Below are 20,505 nucleotides of genomic sequence, written 5' to 3'. Positions count from 1 at the left end.
GAGAGTTTTGAGTTAAAGTTATTCGAGTTCCCTTTGACGTAACGAAGAGTGTTTTAATGAGTAAAGATTGAATCTTTGAATGAAATTACCTTAATCAAGGTACCTATTCTACCACTAGACCTTTGTAATGTATAAAGATTGAATCTCTGAAAGAAAATGAGTGTTTTGAGTTTAACTTATTCGAGTTACCTATGTATCGCGAAGAGTGTTTTAATGACTGAAGATGGAATCTTTGAATGAAAAATACCACAATAAAGGTACCAATTCTGTTACTAGACCTTTCCAATGTATAAAGATTGAATCTTTGAAAGAAAATGAGATTTTTGAGTTAAACTTATTCGAGTTCCCTATAACGTCCCGAAGAGTGTCTTAATGAATAAAGATTGAATCATTGAATGAAATTACCTCAATCAAGGTAGCTATTACATCACTAGACCTTTCTAATTTATAAATATGGACGTTTTGAAAAGAAATGAGTGTTTCGAGTTAAAGTTATTCAAGTTCCCTTTGACGTCACGAAGAGTGTTTTAATGAGTAAAGATTGAATCTTTGAATGAAATTACCTCAATCAAGGTACCTATTCTGTCACTAAACCTTTTTAATGTATAAAGATTGAATCTTTGAAAGAACATGAGAGTTTTGAGTTCAACTTATTCGAGTTACCTATGAAGTTGCGAAGAGTGTTTCAATGACTGAAGATTAAATCTTTGAATGAAACTACCTCAATAAAGGTACTTATTTTGTTAGTAGACCTTTTTAATGTATAAAGACTGTATCTTTGAAAGAAAATGAGAGTTTTGAGTTAAACTTATTCACGTTCCCTGTAACGTCCCAAAGAGTGTTTTAATGAGTAAATATTGAATCTTTGAATGTAATTACCTCAATCAAGGTAGCTATTATGTCACTAGACCTTTTTAATGTACAAAGATTGAATCTTGGAAAGAAAGTGAGAGTTTTGAGTTTAACTTATTCGAGTTACCTATGAAGTCGCGAAGAGTGTTTTAATGAATAAAGATTGAATCTTTGAATGAAAACACCTCAATAAAGGTACCTATTATGTTACTAGACCTTTTTAATGTCTAAAGATTGAATCTTTGGAATAAAATGATAGTTCTGAGTTCAACTTATTCGATTTACCTATGAAGCCGTGAACAGTGTTTTAATGACTAAATAATGAATCTTTGAATGAAAATACCGTAGTAAAGGTACCTATTATGTTACAAGACCTTTTTAATGTATAAAGATTGAATCTTGGAAAGAAAATGACTGTTTTGTGTTCAACTTATTCGAGTTCCCTATGACATCCCGAAGAGTATTTCAACGAGTAAAGATTGAATCTTTGATTGAAATTACTTGAATCAAGGGACTTATTTTGTCCCTGGACCTTTTATATATAAAGATTGAATCTTTATAAAGAAATGAGCGTTATGAGTTGAACCTATCCGAGTTCCCTATGATGTCCCGAATAGTGTTTTAACGCGTAAGGATTGAATCTTTGTATGAAATTACCTCAATAGAGGTACTTATTATGTCACTAGACCTTTTTAATGTGTAAAGGTTTAAGCTTTGAAAGAAAATGAGAATTTTGAGTTAAACATATTCGAGTTCCCTGCGACGTCTCGAAGAGTGTTTTAAAGAGTAAATATTGAATCTTTGATTGAAAATACCTCATTCAAGGTACCTATTATGTCACTAAACCATTTTAATATACAAAAATTGAATATTTGTAAAGAACTACGAGTTTTGAGTTAAAGTTATTTGAGTTCCCTTTGATGTCACGAAGCGTGTTTTAATGAGTAAAGATTGAATCTTTGAACGAAATTATCTCAATCAATGTACCTATTATGTCAGTAGACCTTTTTAATGTATAGAGATGGAATCTTTGAAAAAAATGAGAGTATTGAGTTTAACTTATTCGAGTTACCTATGAAGTCGCGAAGTGTGTTTTAATGACCAAAGATTGAATCTTCGAATGAAAATTCCTCAATACAGGAACCTATTATGTTACTAGATCTTTTTGATGTATAAAGATTGAATCTTTGAAAGAAAATTAGAGTTTTGAGTTAAACTTATTCGAGTTCCTTTTGACATCCCGAAGATTGTTTTAATGAATAAACATTGAATCTTTGAATGAAATTACCTCAATCGAGGTACCTATTAAGTCACTAGAAATTTTTATTGTATAAAGATTGAATCTTTGAAAAGAAATGAGAGTTTTGAGTTAAAGTTATTCGAGTTCCCTTTGACGTCACGAAGAGTGTTTTAATGAGTAAAGATTGAATCTTTGAATGAAATTACCTCAATCAAGGTACCTATTCTACCACTAGACCTTTGTAATGTATAAAGATTGAATATTTGAAAGAAAATGAGTGTTTTGAGTTTAAATTATTCGAGTTACCTATGAAATCACGAAGAGTGTTTTAATGACTGAAGATGGAATCTTTGAATGAAAAATACCACAATAAAGGTACCAATTCTGTTACTAGACCTTTCCAATGTATAAAGATTGAATCTTTGAAAGAAAATGAGATTTTTGAATTAAACTTATTCGAATTCCCTGTAATGTCCCGAAGAGTGTCTTAATGAGTAAAGATTGAATCATTGAATGAAATTACCTCAATCAAGGTAGCTATTACATCACTAGACCTTTTTAATTTATAAAGATTGACGTTTTGAAAAGAAATGAGTGTTTCGGGTTAAAGTTATTCAAGTTCCCTTTGACGTCACGAAGAGTGTTTGAATGAGTAAAGATTGAATCTTTGAATGAAATTACCTCAATCAAGGTACCTATTCTGTCACTAAACCTTTTTAATGTATAAAGATTGAATCTTTGAAAGAACATGAGAGTTTTGAGTTCAACTTATTCGAGTTACCTATGAAGTTGCGAAGAGTGTTTTAATGACTAAAGATTGAATCTTTGAATGAAACAACCTCAATAAAGGTACTTATTTTGTTAGTAGACCTTTTTAATGTATAAAGACTGTATCTTTGAAAGAAAATGAGAGTTTTGAGTTAAACTTATTCACGTTCCCTGTAACGTCCCAAAGAGTGTTTTAATGAGTAAATATTGAATCTTCGAATGTAATTACCTCAATCAAGGTAACTATTATGTCACTAGACCTTTTTAATGTACAAAGATTGAATCTTGGAAAGAAAGTGAGAGTTTTGAGTTTAACTTGTTCGAGTTACCTATGAAGTCGCGAAGAGTGTTTTAATGAATAAAGATTGAATCTTTGAATGAAAACACCTCAATAAAGGTACCTATTATGTTACTAGACCTTTTTAATGTCTAAAGATTGAATCTTTGGAATAAAATGATAGTTCTGAGTTCAACTTATTCGATTTACCTATGAAGTCGTGAACAGTGTTTTAGTGACTAAATAATGAATCTTTGAATGAAAATACCGTAGTAAAGGTACCTATTATGTTACAAGACCTTTTTAATGTATAAAGATTGAATCTTGGAAAGAAAATGACTGTTTTGAGTTAAACTTATCCGAGTTCCCTATGACATCCCGAAGAGTATTTCAACGAGTAAAGATTGAATCTTTGATTGAAATTACTTGAATCAAGGGACTTATTTTGTCCCTGGACGTTTTATATATAAAGATTGAATCTTTAAAAAGAAATGAGCGTTATGAGTTGAACCTATCCGAGTTCCCTATGACGTCCCGAATAGTGTTTTAACGCGTAAGGATTGAATCTTTGTATGAAATTACCTCAATAAGGGTACTTATTATGTCACTAGACCTTTTTAATGTATAAAGGTTCAAGCTTTGAAAGAAAATGAGAGTTTTGAGTTAAACATATTCGAGTTCCCTGCGACGTCTCGAAGAGTGTTTTAAAGAGTAAATATTGAATCTTTGAATGAAATTACCTCAATCAAGGTACCTATTATGTCACTAGACCTTTTTAATGTATAAAGATTGAATATTTGTAAAGAACTACGAGTTTTGAGTTAAAGTTATTTGAGTTCCCTTTGACGTCACGAATCGTGTTTTAATGAGTAAAGATTAAATCTTTGAACGAAATTATCTCAATCAATGTACCTATTATGTTAGTACACCTTTTTAATGTATAAAGATGGAATCTTTGAAAAAAAATGAGAGTATTGAGTTTAACTTATTCGAGTTACCTATGAAGTCGCGAAGAATGTTTTAATGACCAAAGATTGACTCTTCGAATGAAAATTCCTCAATACAGGAACCTATTATGTTACTAGATCTTTTTTATGTATAAAGATTGAATCTTTGAAAGAAAATTAGAGTTTTGAGTTAAACTTATTCGAGTTCCTTTTGACATCCCGAAGAGTGTTTTAATGAATAAAGATTGAATCTTTGAATGAAATTACCTCAATCGAGGTACCTATTAAGTCACTAGAAATTTTTATTGTATAAAGATTGAATCTTTAAAAAGAAATGAGAGTTTTGAGTTAAAGTTATTCGAGTTCCCTTTGACGTAACGAAGAGTGTTTTAATGAGTAAAGATTGAATCTTTGAATGAAATTACCTTAATCAAGGTACCTATTCTACCACTAGACCTTTGTAATGTATAAAGATTGAGTCTCTGAAAGAAAATGAGTGTTTTGAGTTTAACTTATTCGAGTTACCTATGTAATCGCGAAGAGTGTTTTAATGACTGAAGATGGAATCTTTGAATGAAAAATACCACAATAAAGGTACCAATTCTGTTACTAGACCTTTCCAATGTATAAAGATTGAATCTTTGAAAGAAAATGAGATTTTTGAGTTAAACTTATTCGAGTTCCCTATAACGTCCCGAAGAGTGTCTTAATGAATAAAGATTGAGTCATTGAATGAAATTACCTCAATCAAGGTAGCTATTACATCACTAGACCTTTCTAATTTATAAATATTGACGTTTTGAAAAGAAATGAGTGTTTCGAGTTAAAGTTATTCAAGTTCCCTTTGACGTCACGAAGAGTGTTTTAATGAGTAAAGATTGAATCTTTGAATGAAATTACCTCAATCAAGGTACCTATTCTGTCACTAAACCTTTTTAATGTATAAAGATTGAATCTTTGAAAGAACACGAGAGTTTTGAGTTCAACTTATTCGAGTTACCTATGAAGTTGCGAAGAGTGTTTCAATGACTGAAGATTAAATCTTTGAATGAAACTACCTCAATAAAGGTACTTATTTTGTTAGTAGACCTTTTTAATGTATAAAGACTGTATCTTTGAAAGAAAATGAGAGTTTTGAGTTAAACTTATTCACGTTCCCTGTAACGTCCCAAAGAGTGTTTTAATGAGTAAATATTGAATCTTTGAATGTAATTACCTCAATCAAGGTAGCTATTATGTCACTAGACCTTTTTAATGTACAAAGATTGAATCTTGGAAAGAAAGTGAGAGTTTTGAGTTTAACTTATTCGAGTTACCTATGAAGTCGCGAAGAGTGTTTTAATGAATAAAGATTGAATCTTTGAATGAAAACACCTCAATAAAGGTACCTATTATGTTACTAGACCTTTTCAATGTCTAAAGATTGAATCTTTGGAATAAAATGATAGTTCTGAGTTCAACTTATTCGATTTACCTATGAAGTTGTGAACAGTGTTTTAATGACTAAATAATGAATCTTTGAATGAAAATACCGTAGTAAAGGTACCTATTATGTTACAAGACCTTTTTATTGTATAAAGATTGAATGTTGGAAAGAAAATGACTGTTTTGAGTTAAACTTATTCGAGTTCCCTATGACATCCCGAAGAGTATTTCAACGAGTAAAGATTGAATCATTGATTGAAATTACTTGAATCAAGGGACTTATTTTGTCCCTGGACCTTTTATATATAAAGATTGAATCTTTAAAAAGAAATGAGCGTTATGAGTTGAACCTATCCGAGTTCCCTATGACGTCCCGAATAGTGTTTTAACGCATAAGGATTGAATCTTTGTATGAAATTACCTCAATAGAGGTACTTATTATGTCACTAGACCTTTTTAATGTATAAAGGTTCAAGCTTTGAAAGAAAATGAGAGTTTTGAGTTAAACATATTCGAGTTCCCTACGACGTCTCGAAGAGTGTTTTAAAGAGTAAATATTGAATCTTTGAATGAAATTATCTCAATCAAGGTACCTATTATGTCACTAGACCTTTTTAATGTTTGAAGATTGAATATTTGTAAAGAACTACGAGTTTTGAGTTAAAGTTATTTGAGTTCCCTTTGACGTCACGAAGCGTCTTTTAATGAGTAAAGATTGAATCTTTGAACGAAATTATCTCAATCAATGTACCTATTATGTCAGTAGACCTTTTTAATGTATAAAGATGGAATCTTTGAAAAAAATGAGAGTATTGAGTTTAACTTATTCGAGTTACCTATGAAGTCGCGAAGAGTGTTTTAATGACCAAAGATTGAATCTTCGAATGAAAATTCCTCAATACAGGAACCTATTATGTTATTAGATCTTTTTGATGTATAAAGATTGAATCTTTGAAAGAAAATTAGAGTTTTGGGTTAAACTTATTCGAGTTCCTTTTGACATCCCGAAGAGTGTTTTAATGAATAAAGATTGAATCTTTGAATGAAATTACCTCAATCGAGGTACCTATTAAGTCACTAGAAATTTTTATTGTATAAAGATTGAATCTTTGAAAAGAAATGAGAGTTTTGAGTTAAAGTTATTCGAGTTCCCTTTGACGTCACGAAGAGTGTTTTAATGAGTAAAGATTGAATCTTTGAATGAAATTACCTCAATCAAGGTACCTAATCTACCACTAGACCTTTGTAATGTATAAAGATTGAATCTTTGAAAAAAAATGAGTGTTTTGAGTTTAACTTATTTGAGTTACCTATGAAATCGCGAAGAGTGTTTTAATGACTGAAGATGGAATCTTTGAATGAAAAATACCACAATAAAGGTACCAATTCTGTTACTAGACCTTCCCAATGTATAAAGATTGAATCTTTGAAAGAAAACGAGATTTTTGAGTTAAACTTATTCGAGTTCCCTGTAACGTCCCGAAGAGTGTCTTAATGCGTAAAGATTGAATCATTGAATGAAATCACCTCAATCAAAGTAGCTATTACATCACTATACCTTTTTAATTTATAAAGATTGACGTTTTGAAAAGAATTGAGTGTTTCGAGTTAAAGTTATTCAAGTTCCCTTTTAGGTCACGAAGAGTGTTTTAATGAGTAAAGATTGAATCTTTGAATAAAATTACCTCAATCAAGGTACCTATTCTGTCACTAAACCTTTTTAATGTATAAAGATTGAATCTTTGAAAGAACACGAGAGTTTTGAGTTCAACTTATTCGAGTTACCTAAGAAGTTGCGAAGAGTGTTTTAATGACTAAAGATTGAATCTTTGAATGAGACTACCTCAATAAAGGTACTTATTTTGTTAGTAGACCTTTTTAATGTATAAAGACTGTATCTTTGAAAGAAAATGAGAGTTTTGAGTTAAACTTATTCACGTTCCCTGTAACGTCCCAAAGAGTGTTTTAATGAGTAAATATTGAATCTTTGAATGTAATTACCTCAATCAAGGTAGCTATTATGTCACTAGACCTTTTTAATGTACAAAGATTGAATCTTGGAAAGAAAGTGGGAGTTTTGAGTTTAACTTATTCGAGTTACCTATGAAGTCGCGAAGAGTGTTTTAATGAATAAAGATTGAATCTTTGAATGAAAACACCTCAATAAAGGTGCCTATTATGTTACTAGACCTTTTTAATGTCTAAAGATTGAATCTTTGGAATAAAATGATAGTTCTGAGTTCAACTTATTCGATTTACCTATGAAGCCGTGAACAGTGTTTTAATGACTAAATAATGAATCTTTGAATGAAAATACCGTAGTAAAGGTACCTATTATGTTACAAGACCTTTTTAATGTATAAAGATTGAATCTTGGAAAGAAAATGACTGTTTTGTGTTCAACTTATTCGAGTTCCCTATGACATCCCGAAGAGTATTTCAACGAGTAAAGATTGAATCTTTGATTGAAATTACTTGAATCAAGGGACTTATTTTGTCCCTGGACCTTTTATATATAAAGATTGAATCTTTATAAAGAAATGAGCGTTATGAGTTGAACCTATCCGAGTTCCCTATGATGTCCCGAATAGTGTTTTAACGCGTAAGGATTGAATCTTTGTATGAAATTACCTCAATAGAGGTACTTATTATGTCACTAGACCTTTTTAATGTGTAAAGGTTTAAGCTTTGAAAGAAAATGAGAATTTTGAGTTAAACATATTCGAGTTCCCTGCGACGTCTCGAAGAGTGTTTTAAAGAGTAAATATTGAATCTTTGAATGCAAATACCTCATTCAAGGTACCTATTATGTCACTAGACCTTTTTAATATATAAAAATTGAATATTTGTAAAGAACTACGAGTTTTGAGTAAAGTTATTTGAGTTCCCTTTGACGTCACGAAGCGTGTTTTAATGAGTAAAGATTGAATCTTTGAACGAAATTATCTCAATCAATGTACCTATTATGTCAGTAGACCTTTTTAATGTATAAAGATGGAATCTTTGAAAAAAAATGAGAGTATTGAGTTTAACTTATTCGAGTTACCTATGAAGTCGCGAAGAGTGTTTTAATGACCAAAGATTGAATCTTCGAATGAAAATTCCTCAATACAGGAACCTATTATGTTACTAGATCTTTTTGATGTATAAAGATTGAATCTTTGTAAGAAAATTAGAGTTTTGAGTTAAACTAATTCGAGTTCCTTTTGACATCCCGAAGAGTGTTTTAATGAATAAAGATTGAATCTTTGAATGAAATTACCTCAATCGAGGTACCTATTAAGTCACTAGAAATTTTTATTGTATAAAGATTGAATCTTTGAAAAGAAATGAGAGTTTTGAGTTAAAGTTATTCGAGTTCCCTTTGACGTCACGAAGAGTGTTCTAATGAGTAAAGATTGAATCTTTGAATGAAATTACCTCAATCAAGGTACCTATTCTACCACTAGACCTTTGTAATGTATAAAGATTGAATCTTTGAAAGAAAATGAGTGTTTTGAGTTTAACTTATTCGAGTTACCTATGAAATCGCGAAGAGTGTTTTAATGACTGAAGATGGAATCTTTGAATGAAAAATACTACAATAAAGGTACCAATTCTGTTACTAGACCTTTCCAATGTATAAAGATTGAATCTTTGAAAGAAAATGAGATTTTTGAGTTAAACTTATTCGAGTTCCCTGTAACGTCCCGAAGAGTGTCTTAATGAGTAAAGATTGAATCATTGAATGAAATTACCTCAATCAAGGTAGCTATTACATCACTAGACCTTTTTAATTTATAAAGATTGACGTTTTGAAAAGAAATGAGTGTTTCGAGTTAAAGTTATTCAAGTTCCCTTTGACGTCACGAAGAGTGTTTTAATGAGTAAAGATTGAATCTTTGAATGAAATTACCTCAATCAAGGTACCTATTATGTCACTAAACCTTTTTAATGTATAAAGATTGAATCTTTGAAAGAATATGAGAGTTTTGAGTTCAACTTATTCGAGTTACCTATGAAGTTGCGAAGAGTGTTTTAATGACTAAAGATTGAATCTTTGAATGAGACTACCTCAATAAAGGTACTTATTTTGTTAGTAGACCTTTTTAATGTATAAAGACTGTATCTTTGAAAGAAAATGAGAGTTTTGAGTTAAACTTATTCACGTTCCCTGTAACGTCCCAAAGAGTGTTTTAATGAGTAAATATTGAATCTTTGAATGTAATTACCTCAATCAAGGTAGCTATTATGTCACTAGACCTTTTTAATGTACAAAGATTGAATCTTGGAAAGAAAGTGAGAGTTTTGAGTTTAACTTATTCGAGTTACCTATGAAGTCGCGAAGAGTGTTTTAATGAATAAAGATTGAATCTTTGAATGAAAACACCTCAATAAAGGTACCTATTATGTTACTAGACCTTTTCAATGTCTAAAGATTGAATCTTTGGAATAAAATGATAGTTCTGAGTTCAACTTATTCGATTTACCTATGAAGTTGTGAACAGTGTTTTAATGACTAAATAATGAATCTTTGAATGAAAATACCGTAGTAAAGGTACCTATTATGTTACAAGACCTTTTTATTGTATAAAGATTGAATGTTGGAAAGAAAATGACTGTTTTGAGTTAAACTTATTCGAGTTCCCTATGACATCCCGAAGAGTATTTCAACGAGTAAAGATTGAATCATTGATTGAAATTACTTGAATCAAGGGACTTATTTTGTCCCTGGACCTTTTATATATAAAGATTGAATCTTTAAAAAGAAATGAGCGTTATGAGTTGAACCTATCCGAGTTCCCTATGACGTCCCGAATAGTGTTTTAACGCATAAGGATTGAATCTTTGTATGAAATTACCTCAATAGAGGTACTTATTATGTCACTAGACCTTTTTAATGTATAAAGGTTCAAGCTTTGAAAGAAAATGAGAGTTTTGAGTTAAACATATTCGAGTTCCCTACGACGTCTCGAAGAGTGTTTTAAAGAGTAAATATTGAATCTTTGAATGAAATTACCTCAATCAAGGTACCTATTATGTCACTAGACCTTTTTAATGTTTGAAGATTGAATATTTGTAAAGAACTACGAGTTTTGAGTTAAAGTTATTTGAGTTCCCTTTGACGTCACGAAGCGTCTTTTAATGAGTAAAGATTGAATCTTTGAACGAAATTATCTCAATCAATGTACCTATTATGTCAGTAGACCTTTTTAATGTATAAAGATGGAATCTTTGAAAAAAATGAGAGTATTGAGTTTAACTTATTCGAGTTACCTATGAAGTCGCGAAGAGTGTTTTAATGACCAAAGATTGAATCTTCGAATGAAAATTCCTCAATACAGGAACCTATTATGTTATTAGATCTTTTTGATGTATAAAGATTGAATCTTTGAAAGAAAATTAGAGTTTTGGGTTAAACTTATACGAGTTCCTTTTGACATCCCGAAGAGTGTTTTAATGAATAAAGATTGAATCTTTGAATGAAATTACCTCAATCGAGGTACCTATTAAGTCACTAGAAATTTTTATTGTATAAAGATTGAATCTTTGAAAAGAAATGAGAGTTTTGAGTTAAAGTTATTCGAGTTCCCTTTGACGTCACGAAGAGTGTTTTAATGAGTAAAGATTGAATCTTTGAATGAAATTACCTCAATCAAGGTACCTAATCTACCACAAGACCTTTGTAATGTATAAAGATTGAATCTTTGAAAAAAAATGAGTGTTTTGAGTTTAACTTATTTGAGTTACCTATGAAATCGCGAAGAGTGTTTTAATGACTGAAGATGGAATCTTTGAATGAAAAATACCACAATAAAGGTACCAATTCTGTTACTAGACCTTCCCAATGTATAAAGATTGAATCTTTGAAAGAAAACGAGATTTTTGAGTTAAACTTATTCGAGTTCCCTGTAACGTCCCGAAGAGTGTCTTAATGCGTAAAGATTGAATCATTGAATGAAATCACCTCAATCAAAGTAGCTATTACATCACTATACCTTTTTAATTTATAAAGATTGACGTTTTGAAAAGAATTGAGTGTTTCGAGTTAAAGTTATTCAAGTTCCCTTTTAGGTCACGAAGAGTGTTTTAATGAGTAAAGATTGAATCTTTGAATAAAATTACCTCAATCAAGGTACCTATTCTGTCACTAAACCTTTTTAATGTATAAAGATTGAATCTTTGAAAGAACACGAGAGTTTTGAGTTCAACTTATTCGAGTTACCTAAGAAGTTGCGAAGAGTGTTTTAATGACTAAAGATTGAATCTTTGAATGAGACTACCTCAATAAAGGTACTTATTTTGTTAGTAGACCTTTTTAATGTATAAAGACTGTATCTTTGAAAGAAAATGAGAGTTTTGAGTTAAACTTATTCACGTTCCCTGTAACGTCCCAAAGAGTGTTTTAATGAGTAAATATTGAATCTTTGAATGTAATTACCTCAATCAAGGTAGCTATTATGTCACTAGACCTTTTTAATGTACAAAGATTGAATCTTGGAAAGAAAGTGGGAGTTTTGAGTTTAACTTATTCGAGTTACCTATGAAGTCGCGAAGAGTGTTTTAATGAATAAAGATTGAATCTTTGAATGAAAACACTTCAATAAAGGTACCTATTATGTTACAAGACCTTTTTAATGTATAAAGATTGAATCTTGGAAAGAAAATGACTGTTTTGAGTTAAACTTATTCGAGTTCCCTATGACATCCCGAAGAGTATTTCAACGAGTAAAGATTGAATCTTTGATTGAAATTACTTGAATCAAGGGACTTATTTTGTCCCTGGACCTTTTATATATAAAGATTGAATCTTTAAAAAGAAATGTGCGTTATGAGTTGAACCTATCCGAGTTCCCTATGACGTCCCGAATAGTGTTTTAACGCGTAAGGATTGAATCTTTGTATGAAATTACCTCAATAGACGTACTTATTACGTCACTAGACCTTTTTAATGTATAAAGGTTCAAGCTTTGAAAGAAAATAAGAGTTTTGAGCTAAACATATTCGAGTTCTCTGCGACGTCTCGAAGAGTGTTTTAAAGAGTAAATATTGAATTTTTGAATGAAATTACCTCAATCAAGGTACCTATTATGTCACTAGACCTTTTTAATGTATAAAGATTGAATATTTGTAAAGAACTACGAGTTTTGAGTTAAAGTTATTTGAGTTCCCTTCGATGTCACGAAGCGTGTTTTAATGAGTAAAGATTGAATCTTTGAACGAAATTATCTCAATCAATGTACCTATTATGTCAGTAGGCCTTTTTAATGTATAAAGATGGAATCTTTGAAAAAAAATGAGAGTATAGAGTTTAACTTATTCGAGTTACCTAAGAAGTCGCGAAGAGTGTTTTAATGACCAAAGATTGAATCTTCGAATGAAAATTCCTCAATACAGGAACCTATTATGTTACTAGATCTTTTTGATGTATAAAGATTGAATCTTTGAAAGAAAATTAGAGTTTTGAGTTAAACTTATTCGAGTTCCTTTTGACATCCCGAAGAGTGTTTTAATGAATAAAGATTGAATCTTTGAATGAAATTACCTCAATCGAGGTACCTATTAAGTCACTAGAAATTTTTATGGTATAAAGATTGAATCTTTGAAAAGAAATGAGAGTTTTGAGTTAAAGTTATTCGAGTTCCCTTTGACGTCACGAAGAGTGTTTTAATGAGTAAAGATTGATTCTTTGAATGAAATTACCTCAATCAAGGTACCTATTCTACCACTAGACCTTTGTAATGTATAAAGATTGAATCTTTGAAAGAAAATGAGTGTTTTGAGTTTAACTTATTCGAGTTGCCTATGAAATCGCGAAGAGTGTTTTAATGATTAAATATTGAATCTTTGAATTAAAGAGTGTTTTAATGATTAAATATTGAATCTTTGAATGTAATTACCTCAATCAAGGTAGCTGTTATGTCACTAGACCTTTTTAATGTACAAAGATTGAATCTTGGAAAGAAAGTGAGAGTTTTGAGTTTAACTTATTCGAGTTACCTATGAAGTCGCGAAGAGTGTTTTAATGAATAAAGATTGAATCTTTGAATGAAAACACCTCCATAAAGGTACCTATTATGTTACTAGACCTTTTTAATGTCTAAAGATTGAATCTTTGGAATAAAATGATAGTTCTGAGCTCAACTTATTCGATTTACCTATTAAGTCGTGAACAGTGTTTTAATGACTAAATAATGAATCTTTGAATGAAAATACCGTAGTAAAGGTACCTATTTTGTTACAAGACCTTTTTAATGTATAAAGATTGAATCTTGGAAAAAAAATGACTGTTTTTGAGTTAAACTTATTCGAGTTCCCTATGACATCTGGAAGAGTATTTCAACGAGTAAAGATTGAATCTTTGATTGAAATTACTTGAATCAAGGGACTTATTTTGTCCCTGGACCTTTTATATATAAAGATTGAATCTTTAAAAAGAAATGAGCGTTATGAGTTGAACCTATCCGAGTTCCCTATGACGTCCCGAATAGTGTTTTAACGCGTAAGGATTGAATCTTTGTATGAAATTACCTCAATAGAGGTACTTATTATGTCACTAGACCTTTTTAATTTATAAAGGTTCAAGCTTTGAAAGAAAATGAGAGTTTTGAGTTAAACATATTCGAGTTCCCTGCGACGTCTCGAAGAGTGTTTTAAAGAGTAAATATTGAATCTTTGAATGAAATTACCTCAATCAAGGTACCTATTATGTCACTAGACCTTTTTAATGTATAAAGATTGAATATTTGTAAAGAACTACGAGTTTTGAGTTAAAGTTATTTGAGTTCCCTTTGACGTCACGAAGCGTGTTTTAATGAGTAAAGATTGAATCTTTGAATGAAATTATCTCAATCAATGTACCTATTATGTCAGTAGACCTTTTTAATGTATAAAGATGGAATCTTTGAAAAAAATGAGAGTATTGAGTTTAACTTATTCGAGTTACCTATGAAGTCGCGAAGAGTGTTTTAATGACCAAAGATTGAATCTTCGAATGAATATTCCCCAATACAGGAACCTATTATGTTACTAGATCTTTTTGATGTATAAAGATTGAATCTTTGAAAGAAAATTAGAGTTTTGAGTTAAACTTATTCGAGTTCCTTTTGACATCCCGAAGAGTGTTTTAATGAATAAAGATTGAATCTTTGAATGAAATTACCTCAATCGAGGTACCTATTAAGTCACTAGAAATTTTTATTGTATAAAGATTGAATCTTTGAAAAGAAATGAGAGTTTTGAGTTAAAGTTATTCGAGTTCCCTTTGACGTCACGAAGAGTATTTTAATGAGTAAAGGTTGAATCTTTGAATGAAATTACCTCAATCAAGGTACCTATTCTCCCACTAGACCTTTGTAATGTATAAAGATTGAATCTTTGAAAGAAAATGAGTGTTTTGAGTTTAACTTATTCGAGTTACCTATGAAATCGCGAAGAGTGTTTTAATGACTGAAGAAGGAATCTTTGAATGAAAAATACCACAATAAAGGTACCAATTCTGTTACTAGACCTTCCCAATGTATAAAGATTGAATCTTTGAAAGAAAACGAGATTTTTGAGTTAAACTTATTCGAGTTCCCTGTAACGTCCCGAAGAGTGTCTTAATGAGTAATGATTGAATCATTGAATGAAATTACCTCAATCAAGGTAGCTATTACATCACTAGACCTTTTTAATTTATAAAGATTGACGTTTTGAAAAGAAATGAGTGTTTCGAGTTAAAGTTATTCAAATTCCCTTTGACGTCACGAAGAGTGTTTTAATGAGTAAAGATTGAATCTTTGAATGAAATTACCTCAATCAAGGTACCTATTCTGTCACTAAACCTTTTTAATGTATAAAGATTGAATCTTTGAAAGAACATGAGAGTTTTGAGTTCAACTTATTCGAGTTACCTATGAAGTTGCGAAGAGTGTTTTAATGACTAAAGAATGATTCTTTGAATGAAACTACCTCAATAAAGGTACTTATTTTGTTAGTAGACCTTTTTAATGTATAAAGACTGTATCTTTGAAAGAAAATGAGAGTTTTGAGTTAAACTTATTCACGTTCCCGGTAACGTCCCAAAGAGTGTTTTAATGAGTAAATATTGAATCTTTGAATGTAATTACCTCAATCAAGGTAGCTATTATGTCACTAGACCTTTTTAATGTAAAAAGATTGAATCTTGGAAAGAAAGTGAGAGTTTTGAGTTTAACTTATTCGAGTTACCTATGAAGTCGCGAAGAATGTTTTAATGAATAAAGATTGAATCTTTGAATGAAAACACTTCAATAAAGGTACCGATTATGTTACTAGACCTTTTTAATGTCTAAAGATTGAATCTTTGGAATAAAATGATAGTTCTGAGTTCAACTTATTCGATTTACCTATGAAGTCGTGAACAGTGTTTTAATGACTAAATAATGAATCTTTGAATGAAAATACCGCAGTAAAGGTACCTATTATGTTACAAGACCTTTTTAATGTATAAAGATTGAATCTAGGAAAGAAAATGACTGTTTTGAGTTAAACTTATTCGAGTTCCCTATGACATCCCGAAGAGTATTTCAACGAGTAAAGATTGAATCTTTGATTGAAATTACTTGAATCAAGGGACTTATTTTGTCCCTGGACCATTTATATAGAAAGATTGAATCTTTAAAAAAAATGAGCGTTATGAGTTGAACCTATCCGAGTTCCCTATGACGTCCCGAATAGTGTTTTAAAGCGTAAGGATTGAATCTTTGTATGAAATTACCTCAATAGAGGTACTTATTATGTCACTAAACCTTTTTAATGTATAAAGGTTCAAGCTTTGAAAGAAAATGAGAGTTTTGAGTTAAACATATTCGAGTTCCCTGCGACGTCTCGAAGAGTGTTTTCAAGAGTAAATATTGAATCTTTGAATGAAATTACCTCAATCAAGGTACCTATTATGTCACTAGACCTTTTTAATGTATAAAGATTGAATATTTGTAAAGAACTACGAGTTTTGAGTTAAAGTTATTTGAGTTCCCTTTGACGTCACGAAGCGTGTTTTAATGAGTAAAGATTGAATCTTTGAACGAAATTATCTCAATCAATGTACCTATTATGTTAGTAGACCTTTTTAATGTATAAAGATAGAATCTTTGAAAAAAAATGAGAGTATTGAGTTTAACTTATTCGAGTTACCTATGAAGTCGCGAAGAGTGTTTTAATGACCAAAGATTGAATCTTCGAATGAAAATTCCTCAATACAGGAACCTATTAGATCTTTTTGATGTATAAAGATTGAATCATTGAAAGAAAATTAGAGTTTTGAGTTAAACTTATTCGAGTTCCTTTTGACATCCCGAAGTGTGTTTTAATGAAAAAAAGATTGAATCTTTGAATGAAATTACCTCAATCGAGGTACCTATTAAGTCACTAGAAATTTTTATTGTATAAAGATTGAATCTTTGAAAAGAAATGAGAGTTTTGAGATAAAGTTATTCGAGTTCCCTTTGACGTCACGAAGAGTGTTTTAATGAGTAAAGATTGAATCTTTGAGTGAAATTACCTCAATCAAGGTACCTATTCTATCACTAGACCTTTGTAATGTATAAAGATTGAATCTTTGAAAGAAAATGAGTGTTTTGAGTTTAACTTATTCGAGTTACCTATGAAATCGCGAAGAGTGTTTTAATGACTGAAGATGGAATCTTTGAATGAAAAATACCACAATAAAGGTACCAATTCTGTTACTAGACCTTCCCAATGTATAAAGATTGAATCTTTGAAAGAAAACGAGATTTTTGAGTTAAACTTATTCGAGTTCCCTGTAACGTCCCGAAGAGTGTCTTAATGAGTAAAGATTGAATCATTGAATTAAATTACCTCAATCAAGGTAGCTATTACATCACTAGACCTTTTTAATTTATAAAGATTGACGTTTTGAAAAGAAATGAGTGTTTCGAGTTAAAGTTATTCAAGTTCCCTTTGACGTCACGAAGAGTGTTTTAATGAGTAAAGATTGAATCTTTAAATGAAATTACCTCAATCAAGGTACCTATTCTGTCACTAAACCTTTTTAATGTATAAAGATTGAATCTTTGAAAGAACATGAGAGTTTTGAGTTCAACTTATTCGAGTTACCTATGAAGTTGCGAAGAGTGTTTTAATGACTAAAGAATGATTCTTTGAATGAAACTACCTCAATAAAGGTACTTATTTTGTTAGTAGACCTTTTTAATGTATAAAGACTGTATCTTTGAAAGAAAATGAGAGTTTTGAGTTAAAATTATTCACGTTCCCTGTAACGTCCCAAAGAGTGTTTTAATGAGTAAATATTGAATCTTTGAATGTAATTACCTCAATCAAGGTAGCTATTATGTCACTAGACCTTTTTAATGTACAAAGATTGAATCTTGGAAAGAAAGTGGGAGTTTTGAGTTTAACTTATTCGAGTTACCTATGAAGTCGCGAAGAGTGTTTTAATGAATAAAGATTGAATCTTTGAATGAAAACACTTCAATAAAGGTACCTATTATGTTACAAGACCTTTTTAATGTATAAAGATTGAATCTTGGAAAGAAAATGACTGTTTTGAGTTAAACTTATTCGAGTTCCCTATGACATCCCGAAGAGTATTTCAACGAGTAAAGATTGAATCTTTGATTGAAATTACTTGAATCAAGGGACTTATTTTGTCCCTGGACCTTTTATATATAAAGATTGAATCTTTAAAAAGAAATGAGCGTTATGAGTTGAACCTATCCGAGTTCCCTATGACGTCCCGAATAGTGTTTTAACGCGTAAGGATTGAATCTTTGTATGAAATTACCTCAATAGAGGTACTTATTACGTCACTAGACCTTTTTAATGTATAAAGGTTCAAGCTTTGAAAGAAAATAAGAGTTTTGAGCTAAACATATTCGAGTTCCCTGCGACGTCTCGAAGAGTGTTTTAAAGAGTAAATATTGAATTTTTGAATGAAATTACCTCAATCAAGGTACCTATTATGTCACTAGACCTTTTTAATGTATAAAGATTGAATATTTGTAAAGAACTACGAGTTTTGAGTTAAAGTTATTTGAGTTCCCTTCGATGTCACGAAGCGTGTTTTAATGAGTAAAGATTGAATCTTTGAACGAAATTATCTCAATCAATGTACCTATTATGTCAGTAGGCCTTTTTAATGTATAAAGATGGAATCTTTGAAAAAAAATGAGAGTATAGAGTTTAACTTATTCGAGTTACCTAAGAAGTCGCGAAGAGTGTTTTAATGACCAAAGATTGAATCTTCGAATGAAAATTCCTCAATACAGGAACCTATTATGTTACTAGATCTTTTTGATGTATAAAGATTGAATCTTTGAAAGAAAATTAGAGTTTTGAGTTAAACTTATTCGAGTTCCTTTTGACATCCCGAAGAGTGTTTTAATGAATAAAGATTGAATCTTTGAATGAAATTACCTCAATCGAGGTACCTATTAAGTCACTAGAAATTTTTATGGTATAAAGATTGAATCTTTGAAAAGAAATGAGAGTTTTGAGTTAAAGTTATTCGAGTTCCCTTTGACGTCACGAAGAGTGTTTTAATGAGTAAAGATTGATTCTTTGAATGAAATTACCTCAATCAAGGTACCTATTCTACCACTAGACCTTTGTAATGTATAAAGATTGAATCTTTGAAAGAAAATGAGTTTTTTGAGTTTAACTTATTCGAGTTGCCTTGCGAAGAGTGTTTTAATGACTGAAGATGAAATCTTTGAATGAAAAATACCACAATAAAGGTACCAATTCTGTTACTAGACCTTCCCAATGTATAAAGATTGAATCTTTGAATGAAAGCACCTCAATAAAGGTACCTATTATGTTACTAGAGTGTTTTAATGTCTAAAGATTGAATCTTTGGAATAAAATGATAGTTCTGAGTTCAACTTATTCGATTTACCTATGAAGTCGTGAACAGTATTTTAATGACTAAATAATGAATCTTTGAATGAAAATACCGTAGTAAAGGTACCTATTATGTTCCAAGACCTTTTTAATGTCTAAAGATTGAATCTTGGAAAGAAAATGACTGTTTTGAGTTAAACTTATTCGAGTTCCCTATGACATCCCGAAGAGTATTTCAACGAGTAAAGATTGAATCTTTGATTGAAATTACTTGAATCAAGAGACTTATTTTGTCCCTGGACCTTTTATATATAAAGATTGAATCTTTAAAAAGAAATGAGCGTTATGAGTTGAACCTATCTGAGTTCCCTATGACGTCCCGAATAGTGTTTTAACGCGTAAGGATTGAATCTTTGTATGAAATTACCTCAATAGAGGTACTTATTACGTCACTAGACCTTTTTAATGTATAAAGGTTCAAGCTTTGAAAGAAAATAAGAGTTTTGAGTTAAACTTATTCGAGTTCCTTTTGACATCCCGAAGAGTGTTTTAATGAATAAAGATTGAATCTTTGAATGAAATTACCTCAATCGAGGTACCTATTAAGTCACTAGAAATTTTTATTGTATAAAGATTGAATCTTTGAAAAGAAATGAGAGTTTTGAGTTAAAGTTATTCGAGTTCCCTTTGACGTCACGAAGAGTGTTTTAATGAGTAAAGATTGAATCTTTGAATGAAACTACCTCAATCAAGGTACCTATTCTACCACTAGACCTTTGTAATGTATAAAGATTGAATCTCTGAAAGAAAATGAGTGTTTTGAGTTTAACTTATTCGAGTTACCTTTGAAATCGCGAAGAGTGTTTTAATGACTGAAGATGGAATCTTTGAATGAAAAATACCACAATAAAGGTACCAATTCTGTTACTAGACCTTCCCAATGTATAAAGATTGAATCTTTGAAAGAAAACGAGATTTTTGAGTTAAACTTATTCGAGTTCCCTGTAACGTCCCGAAGAGTGTCTTAATGAGTAAAGATTGAATCATTGAATGAAATTACCTCAATCAAGGTAGCTATTACATCACTAGACCTTTTTAATTTATAAAGATTGAAGTTTTGAAAAGAAATGAGTGTTTCGAGCTAAAGTTATTCAAGTTCCCTTTGACGTCAC

The sequence above is a fragment of the Cornus florida genome, unplaced genomic scaffold (assembly GCF_030987335.1).
Source record: "Cornus florida cultivar Cherokee Brave unplaced genomic scaffold, ASM3098733v1 CherokeeBrave_3.0.0_Hap2_Chr03, whole genome shotgun sequence".
NCBI lineage: Eukaryota > Viridiplantae > Streptophyta > Magnoliopsida > Cornales > Cornaceae > Cornus > Cornus florida.
Note: the sequence above shows the minus strand (reverse complement) of the source record.